This window comes from Rosa rugosa, chromosome 7 (genome assembly GCF_958449725.1).
Source record: "Rosa rugosa chromosome 7, drRosRugo1.1, whole genome shotgun sequence".
NCBI classification, from domain to species: Eukaryota; Viridiplantae; Streptophyta; class Magnoliopsida; order Rosales; family Rosaceae; genus Rosa; species Rosa rugosa.
In genome coordinates this window covers 7022132-7032763 of record NC_084826.1, presented here as the reverse complement: position 1 = coordinate 7032763, position 10632 = coordinate 7022132, and the positions used below count along the sequence as shown (strand labels likewise).

The 10632-nt window shown below is 40.8% G+C and overlaps 2 pseudogenes; both read right to left on the bottom strand.

The window, feature by feature from the left end:
- Positions 1 to 15: 15 nt before the first annotated feature.
- LOC133723866 (serine/threonine-protein phosphatase PP1-like) lies at positions 16 to 2519 on the bottom strand (annotated as a pseudogene).
- Positions 2520 to 3275: 756 nt separating this feature from the next.
- On the bottom strand, positions 3276 to 4267 carry LOC133722744 (beta-galactosidase-like; annotated as a pseudogene).
- Between the last annotated feature and the right edge of the window lie 6365 nt (positions 4268 to 10632).

Here is a 10632-nt window from a genome sequence, read left to right as displayed (position 1 = left end):
GTAACATTTGCTAGTCGGGACTATATGCTAGGAGAACCTTATTATTTCGGTTATCAAATATAGAAAGAAAAGAAAAAAATCGATGTTACTTTCGTGTTCCGAGTTGATTGATGTTGCCTGCACCCTAGCTAATGATACCACATTCAGAAAAGCGAGCTTAGATATATACTTGTATCTTGTGACTGGTGAGAACACAAGGTATTCATGTTCTTGCAAATGAGGGTTAACAACTTTATATACACGCAGCTTTTCTAACGAAAATTTGCTGCTTAAAAGGTCGGATCATATGCAACCGGAGAAACCAACGAATGACATATAACGCTGCTGACTTTACACAAAACAAATTTGCACTCCTTCGATGCTGGTTTTCTCCTTTCTTAATTGTCTTTTTCTTCATCGCCCCGGCAAGTCCGATAACATGAGAGTCAAGAATCTACTGTTCCTTTCCCTCTCCAAGGTTTCACTAGCTGAAATGAGCAAAGCAAACTCTTATCCACTCTCATTAAGGCACCTGCATTGTTGAACTCTCCGCAATAGTTCGGTGCAGAGAATATGGTAACCAGCTGCCTTTCTGCAAAGAATTCGTAACCATCTTCAACAACCTGTCAAACAAGGCCAGAAAAGTACTATTTAGCCACCTCAAGGATAAAGATCAATCATGTGCCAAGAATCATTTAAAATCAAAACTTAGCATAAAAAAGAAACTTCAAACTGTTCCCATATGCAAAATTACTGCCATATAGATCAATTGTAATTCAAAAAGACTTGAACATATTTGTACTGAGTTGAAGATTGTATTGCTAACGACTTCCAGTGGAAAAGTTAGGCATAGGCAATTGCCTTTAGTTGAATTTTTGGTGTGCCATGAAAGAGCTTGACATTCTACGTGTCTGCAAGGTTATGGGGGCAGTGTTTATAGAAATGTCCCTAAAGAGGCTGTACTAGGGACAAGAATAACTGGGAAAATGTTTATACAGTACAAATAGGATTATGCATCAACAAAGAAGGTAATAAGAAGAAGAAACTGAAAGACAAAGACCTGGTGTGCCCGGCAAATGAGATCCATATCATGTTTCATCAAGAATTCAGCCACCCTATCAGGTCCAAAAGTATACGAAACACCCCTATCATTCTCACCCCACCCTTTAATGTCTCTATCTGGATCTGACCAAAGAATGTCACATAATAGTCCCTGGTCCGGTACATCAACCGGCCTCTGTATAGCTCTGAGCTTATCCAAGGTTTCCAACTCAGGAGATAGGCCACCATGCATGCAGAAGATCTTGTCATCAATGATTGCGGCGACAGGCAAACAATTAAAGCAGTCTGTGAAGATCTTCCATAGCCGGACGCTGAACCGACGCTTACACTCGTCGTAGAATCCATATATTCTGTTGATGGAAGCGCATTCGTGGTTCCCTCGGAGGAGGAAAAAGTTGTCTGGATATTTTATTTTGTAAGCAAGGAGAAGGCATATTGTCTCTACGCTCTGTTTTCCTCTGTCTACATAGTCTCCAAGAAACACGTAATTCGCATCAGGTGGAAAGCCACCTAACTCAAAAAGTCGCAAGAGATCATGATATTGACCATGTATATCACCTGCACACCCCAATTCCAGATATTATGGCCAGAAATGTATCTAATTCTCAACAACAAGAAGATAGTGAATAATATGTGATCTCTACTTCCAACATAGAAGAAATGGGCATAGTTGTTTCTCATTTAACTTCACAGCCTAATTGGACAAAGGCTCTTGTGTTTATGCATCAGCTGAGAATCAAATCTAGTGATGGGATATTTCAATCTTTAGCAATGCTGACATCAAGAAATTATGGTACCTTGAGGCGCAAAAGATCCGATGTAAAATGTAAGTGAAATTGTAGACGTCTATAACAATTGCACATGCATGAAGAATATACAGATTGGGAATTAACAGAAATTGGACAAATGAGTATGAGAAACAAGGAGGTCTTATCCCTGTGCTTGTACAACTAATTCCATGCAACGATGCTTGCAGAAATCATAATAGGATACATAGAAGGAAGGATTAATAGACCTTGATGAGAAATATAAGAATAGAGCTGATAAATGCATACCACAAACATTAATGGGAGCTGCCAATTCAAGAAGATTAGGCTGCCTGAGAAAGACTTCTTTAGCAGTGACGCAAAGTTGGCGGACTTCGGTCTCTACTAGAGGAATCCTTTTTCCTCTGTTGACCTTTCCCTCCAGTAATCTCTTAATCAGGGCATCCAATCCTTCCATCCCCCAATTCCAACTCCAATTCCAACCTGCTTTCTACTTCTAAACCAAAATATTTCAGAGAAAAGAAAAAGAACAGAATGTGATCAAGATCATGAAAGAAACAATGGATTACCAACTAACTAAGGATAGATAAAGTGAGGGATAAATTGCAAGAGAATAGCAGGAGAGAGTTATAGTTGGTGGCATTGGTTTATTTGTTAAATCAAAGTTGGTCATAGGGTGGTGATGAGATTGTTCTTTTTTGGGTTTGTGAGTTGTGACATAAACCTTAATTTTATGGTTGCGATGGTTAGGTACTTCAACCTCTGCCAACTAATTAGAACAAAGGAATAAGCACCTCACCCTCTTTCCGATTTACATGGGCTGTTCCACCCCAAAAGGGATGATTATGCTATAAATGATAGATGTTGATATTAAGAATGAGATACAGTTTATCATAAATAACAACATTGACTACTCAGACGTCTACCCCCTTCAGTTAAACAGGTAAGTTACTTCTATCATATAAACTACCTTCTTGCTTAGGTTAACAGTAATTTCTTCTGAAAATATATTTGTGGAGGATTTTCAAATTAACCACAGCATTTTTATGAATAGAATAAGTATGCTTTTTCATACATTAGATTGACAAAGTTTAATACCTTGACTTGAAAAGAATCGAACATGACCCGGTCCATTGACAGCCCTAATCCCCACTATTGTATTTCCATCCATCACTAATTTATCAGAAATTGTCAGCAAAACCATTATAATATACAACAAAGCTTTGTGCTTCTCCACCTTAAGACATTGTCCTAATATACAGAGAATATAATGTCAGCTCATTACCTACTGAACTACATCAGTTGGTTTGCTTATACTGTTATACATGCTTCGACAGGTATATATATAGGGATAATATGTATAGGCAAGAGAAAAGAAAAAAAAGGCGCCGTCTGAGGGCCAGCCACTAGACTATATGGTATTGGGCAAACTTCATCATTGTTGTAATCTTCAAATCTGCTTTCAGAACTCAACTTCTTGCTACCAAAGCAATCTTAGTCGGATCACCACCCCATTCTTCAAACACAACCAATAAATTCCCACTTGGCTTCAACCACGAGCGGGGAACATGGTACCATCTCTGGGAAGGCTGGCCACAATTTGTTCGGCATTTGTTTTCAGTATAAGTTCCAGCATAATAACAAGTACCACAGGTGCCTTTTGCTGTATATGCTGGCCAATGGCGTCCGATGCTCCGACCATTAATCCACATTTGACCCTTTCCCATGCTACCCATATCTAAAGCTAATGGTGCATTTCCTGGTGGTGCATCTAAAATAGCCTTGTACCATGTAAGGGGTTGATTTTGAGCCAATAGTGATCCTTGTACCCATTCAATAGAAGAACTTCCACCCACGGTATGGAGGCTCATATCTTCACCTTTCATACCAGTCTTATAGGTCCATTGCCATCGTGACATAACCCATGTTCCCGAATTCACACTCTTCAATATGACTGGCCCTAGAACTCCAGCGTTCCATGTCTCAAAGTGCACACCAACATTCGGTAGACCAACAGAAACGCTTAGTAAAGCAAGCTTGTTAATGCCAGCTCTCAGCTTCACAACCTGCTTGAATTCTAACTTGGGGAACTCCAATGTTCCATAAGCAGATCCTGATAGTTGACCATTGATGAAAACATGCAAGGCATGCCCAGCTGAATCGATAGTGAGAAAAGGGTACCGTCCGGTTCTTAGAAATTGTTCATTAGGACCTATCGTGATATTGGTCATGTACCACAAGTAGTCTGTAGCATCCTTAGTTTGACTTATTTGCTCACGAAGTCCGACCAATGTAATTGCATTGTCATCATTAGCAGTGGCAATTTCTTCCATGTACGCCCGTCAAGAAAGGGATGCTACTGGTGTCATCTTCGTCGGCAGGCCCTGGCCGACCCTCGTATAAGTCTGGATCACAAAATAATATTTTCCTGGCCTTGGTTCATGCCCATTCCAGAACATATGTCTGTATCACATCCAAGCCTCCATCTTTGGCCTTATGATCGAATCAAATCCGGCCACATCTCATGTGTGCTTCTGGGGTGACGAAATGGTGTTAGCTCAGTGGTTAGAGCACCCACTACCTAATGACGAAGTCATGGGTTCGAGTCACCATGGGGGTAGGAGTGAAATCTTTGATCCTCTTTTAAAAAGAAGAAGAAAAAAAAAGTGTGCTTCTGGGGTAGTGAATAGACCCTGAAATGAGAATCCTTCTCTTTCCATTGACTATAATAGCTCTGTGATCATAACCCACAGAGGCTAAAGCAGAAGACAGCCATGAAACCAGAAACAGTAGCAGGAACATGTTGGCCTTGGCTCTCAATGTGTTAGAGTTCCACATTGTTTGAAAAAATCTAATGTCACTAACGAACTTTGAATTTGTTTGTTCCCACTTTGAGACTTGAATATTGTATATACGGGGATTTGGTTTTGGTTTTGCACACGCACGCTTTCCTTTTGATGCTTTTGATATTTTCCTAAATTTAAGCCCCGAAAATCACTATTCATGTAAATAATATGAACTATAATTTTGACCATCTCCGACCCTTAGAGTTAGAAATTTTATTGTTTTTCATTATGTTTTTTAAAGGGAAAAATTTACCAACGGTGTCTGGACACTTAGGGAACTTTCAGAATGATATCTGACCTTACAAAGTTATCAATGTGATACCTAGACTCATTATTTCGTATCAACGTTGTACCTACGACCAATTTTTGTCACGGAGCCGTTAAATTTTGTAAGTGCAATGCACGTGAGTCACTTAATGAAGACAAAAAGATCAATTTACCCTCAATTTTTTTTTCTTCTCTCTCTTTCATTCTTTCTTTTTCTTTTTTGGTTTTTTCTTCCCCTGATGATGATTCAAATCATCTTGATGATTCAAATCATCTCAGTAGCGGGCCATTCAGGCTATGTCATGGCCTTGAAGAACACCCGCGCCGCCTTAAGTGATTACAGCCACGGAGAATCACAGCAGACACAAGAGCTAATCCTCCATCATGACCAGCGGCCACTAGACTCCACCGCCACTGAGCAACCGCCTCCTCCTCCTCCGTCGCTCAAACACCTCCCTTTCGCCTCTGCCGACGGAGGTCCGGAAAATGAGGATGCAGGGGGTTAGGTTGCCCATTGCTGAAGAGGACGAGAATGAAGAAGAAGAGAACCATGAGGAAGAAAAAGGGTTTAGCCGGAGATCGAGAAAGGTAATGAGCTTGATGGTCGCGGCGCTGGCCGTCATCTTTTCCCAAAGAGAAGCCAAAGCTTTGGAGAGCGACATGGTGTGACTCAATTTTCTTGAACTGGGTTTCTGGGTTTCTTGAATTGATCGACTGGTGTTGGTTGAGGTGGTGTTGGCGAGGAGAAGAGAGAAGAAAAGATAGGGTTTTTTTTTTTTCTTTTCTTTTCTTCTTTTGAGAAAAGAAATAAGAAATTTCTTCAGTTGTTTTTTAATAAAAAAGTGTAATAAGACAATTTTACCCTTGGAAATCAAGTTACATGCGTGGCATGTGTTTCATTTTAACGGCTCCGTGACGGAAATTGGTCGTAGGTATGACGTTGATACGAAATAATGAGTCCAGGTATCACATTGATAATTTTGTAAGATCAGGTATCATTCTGAAAGTCCCCTAAGTGTCCAGACATTGTTGGTGAATTTTTCCCGTTTTTCAAATATATAGTATTTTATAATTATACTACTATTTCTACTCTTATAATTATGTCTGATCAAATCTTATTAATTTTTTGGATATGATTTTTTGAATATTTTGTTTTTATTATTTATTATTATTTTTTAGAAGGGCCTTTACATTTTGAAAATGAAAAAAAAAAAAAAAAAACCAACAAATACATTTTGAAACAGATAGTTGACATTAGCTAGCTGCAAATTTTAATCAATCTTAGTCGTTGATCTTTATTTTATCTCATCTAATTTATCTAGAGCAGCAATGTGGAGCCCATGAAAATATAGTCCGAGGACTATACAAAGGGTCATCTTTAACCCAGCCCTTGGCCCTATAGCCCCTCAAATGGCTTTTTTGGTTTAGCTTAGCCCCTATTAGAGAAGGAAATCTTCATTTTTTGGGTTATATCCACCCATAGCCCACAACTGGAGATGACATTAAAAGAGAGGGGAAGGGCAGAGTTGAAGTGTGGATTTGATGGGGTGGAGAATTTGAGAGAGAGTTTGGTTTGGTTTGGTTGAGTTGCTACTGCGAGCGTTACCTTGTTCTTTCAGATATAGGAGGAAGATAATGCAACCGCTTTTTTCTTTCTTTCTTTTTTCCCCTCATTGCAATGAGCAACCCAAAAGCTAAAGGAATAGGAAGCTCGAGAAATCCGTTTGGAACTGGGTTACCCTGTTGGACTAGGCAAAATATAACTAGAACTGGATTGCAATTGGGAATGCAATAGACTGATTTAGATGGCATTCTCAAGGAATATTCTTCTATGCACCAACGTGCGAGTGACCCCAGCACCTATTAACTTATCTCAGCCCTTGATATTGATAGTTATTATTTTTTTCTTTTTGAAAAGCTAAAAAGTGCACTTGATTTTATCAAACCGTCCACTCCTTGTGCAAGTGCACATTGGTGCTCTGAATTCTTTCTTCAATCTCAAAATGATGTCGACCAGTGGGTCTTCCAACATCAGATTTGGCCTTATTCTCTAATTCTCATAGAAAAGAGCCCCAAAAAAAGGGCCTTGACCTATAGCCCAATTTTTAGAGAAAACACTCCCATTACCTTATCAACAAATTGATAGAGCCCAGTGTTTTAGTAATAGGGCCACCAACTATTCCCCCCCCCCCCCCTTCATAAAGCACTAGATTAAAAATTGTGTTAAATTTTGGATATAATTAGGGGTGGGCATAAATGACCGAAAACCCGAAAAACCGGAAGGAACCGATCCAGACCGGCCGGTTCGGGTCTGGTTTTCGTCTGAAAATAAGGGCTTTCGGGCCTGTTCTGTCCCTGTAGTCAGTGTGCCGGTCCGGTCTCGGTTCTGAACTTTGAAATACATAAAACCCGTTGGGCCCGAATTATGCATCATTCTTTAACCTTTTTTATTTTTTTATCCATCATTCTCTCTCCTATGTCTCATTATTCCTCATGACTTCACTTTTCTTCTTTCTCTTTCATCTTCCTCTTCCATCAATCATTCTGTCTCCCATTTCATTTTGTCTCATCTTTATCTTATTCTTCTCTTTTTCTTCTTTCTTTCCCATCTCCCTCTTCCCTCAGTTCGACAGTTCCTCTCCCTCAGTTCCTCCACACTTGGTTCATCTTCTCTGTTGGTGGAAGTGCAGTCTCCAAACCCAACCCGGATCGAAAACTAGTTGAGGTTTCAGATTTGAACGGTTAAGTCTCATCTCCTCTCAACTTCTCTTCATGTTCTTCCTTGTCCTTGTTCGTCAGTTCAGTTCAGTTCTTCTTATTCATCTCTTTTTCTTCTTCTTCTAGCTATGGTCTCTGTGGCCAAGCCTTTCAATTTGTCTCTTTATTGAGATCTCTTAAAGGCTCTGGCTAGAACCTGAAATTCGGAGCCTTCACATCTCAAAGTCTCTAGATCAAACCAAACCGACGACAACCATCGGCGACGTTCTGATCTTGATCAGTTGATTTTTAATTTTTAATTTTGTAGAAGTTAGATCTGTTGGTGATATTGTTTAGTTGATAACTATATAAACATGGAACTTTTGGTGGTTTGATTGTTGTTTGCTGCATTTTTGCCCAAAAATGGAGCACTGCTGAAAAATCTGCCAGGAACCGAAAGCCCAGAGAAACCGGCCCGTTTGTCATGGTCCGGGTTGAGGCCGGTCTCTGTGTCCGTCATGTGCAAACCCGGTCCGAACTTAACTCTGCCGGTCCGGTCCCGGTCCCTGTAAATGTGGTGCCGGTCAGGGACCGTGCCCAGCCCTAGATATAATAATCAACATATTTTATGTAAATGCCACTAGAGTACAAATTCACCAATCATTCTCTCTCTCCTCTCTAGCGAGGTCTCCGACCAACTCCAGCGAACTATGGCGGGGTTCTCAGCGAATTCTGGTGAACTTCGGTGAGGTCTCTTGTAACCAGTGTTCTAAAAAACGGCCTAGGCGTTGGCACACCGTTCTGATTTTGGCTTGGGCGAAGTCATTAGGCATCGGGCCTCCAGGCGACCGCCTGTTGGATCAGAATTCATATACATATTTGTGAGCCCCGGAAAAATGTGTCGAGCTTAGCGAAGATCGTGCGATAAATTATTCAACGATCTCGATAATCATCCAAGTGCTCGAGAATATTTTCAAAAATTTTCATAAGGTGAAATCCTCGATTTAGGAGTTGGATAATAAAGTACACGACACGACGAGTTCGTGACAATTTTCGGGGAATTTTCCGGATACCCGAGCTATTTATAGCGATTTTCTGAAGTTGTGGGATTTTAGAAAATAATTAAAGAAATAGAATTTTCTACGGTGTGATCTGGACCATTGATCAAGCATCGCTTCATCTTGGCCTTTGAATAGAATGGAAATTAGGGTCTTTATATTCCTTGATCAGATCAAGGATCGGGGTTACTCCCAGAAAGCTCGAGAGAGCATTAGAGAGCTCTCTGACCCGGACACCAGCCGCGACCCGAGAAAGAAACCCGACCAGAGGGACGATGTCCGGCCACCCCACGACGGTGCACAGCCACCATTCCCTTCGTCTCTGCGCCGCCTACGTCCCTATGCCTTTGGATCACTCATGCATTGAACGGAGAAGGAGCAACGACGACTGGAAGCTCCGAGACTTCTCCGGCAAGCTCTGCAATTCCCGACGATTCCGACCACCATTTTGGCTACCTATGGTATGAAATCTCATCTCCTCGTCATGCTCTACAAGCCTGTGCAATTAGTTTTTGAATTTGATCGGGTTTTAATGACTTGGTTTCTGGGTTTGGTCTCGAGCAGCCGTGTTCTTGGACACTGGCGACATTTCCGGCTGTTCTCGACTCATTCTTGCCTAGTTTCTGGTTCGACTGCTTCTCTGGACAAGGCCTGACCTTGCATGGGAGTTAAACTCCGAAGATTTCTGGGTTGTGGTCATTGAGGCTTGAATACTAGTTCATCATCAAGTTCTCCCCCGAGTTTCCAGAGGGCTGCTGCCGAGTTGGAGTATCGGCTTGGATTCTCCATATGCAAATCCTACCACAGAAGGTAAAAATCGAAGTGCTGTGGATGAGTTGATATACCTGTTGGTGATATTGCAATGGTGGATTGGGATTGGTTACCATGTTTGAGGATATATTGTGAATCGTTGCTAGGGGTGGTGGATTAGACTGTCATAGTTTGCATGTACAAAGTGGATGTTTATGTTTTGGTATGAATCGGTTGTGTATATGATTGTGGAAAGTTTGAAAAAAATGGTCAAGTTATAATATTGGTTGTCCTTAGTAATTTTGGGCACACCTTGTGTGAAGCTGGATTTATGTTGGACACTCGTTAAGTAAAGAAATGAAAGTAACCTATTGGGTGACCTTAGTAAATTTCGGGTACGCCTAATATCTTTGAAATTAAGTCGTTACTTGATTTACTTCGACGTAGTGGTAATTAGTCGATATCGTAGTTTCAAGTAAATGTTCGGTAATTTGAGTTAATTATCGAACCTACCTCGATTGGTCAAACGTGGTCAAATTGGTCAACTCCTGGTCAAACCAGTAAAACTTGATTGTACGATCTGTAATCGTCGAGATTTCAATTATTAGTTCAATGAGATATTAACTGTCGAAATGTTGGAATCTAGGACTCCCGTTACCCGAGGAACAGAAGGTTCGCGACTCTCGGAGTACGTGAGAGAAAGCATCGGAATTCAGGTAGGGGATTCGGGACTCTCCTCGATTGGTGGTTTTATTGTATGATGTTATTTTTATAAAGTGATGCATGTTAAGTGGTATGGTTTGGTTATGTTAAAATGCAATGCATACTAACCAAATCGTGAGAAATGTGATGGCTTGAGAGCGAAAGGGGCACTGACTTCCTTGGGTTCGATTCCCTAAACCTCCGGAGGGTTAGCTATGCCGGTCTTCCGAGTATCCGTAATCACGGACTCGGTACGTGTGTAGCTAGGTAGCGAACGCTCTCGCTACACTTACCTGGTTATAAATTAATTTGAGGTAAGGTTGTGTAGTGGGTCTATGGGACCAGCCATTAGGTAATACTTGGATTTGGCGCCATATTTATTTAAGCATCATGCATCAGTTTTCAAGTTGAAAAACATTAAAGTTTGTCGTTCCTTTAAATATTTGGTTTAAGCATGTTTTCATACTGGAGCTCTAAACATATATCTGTTGATTTTCAAACCTA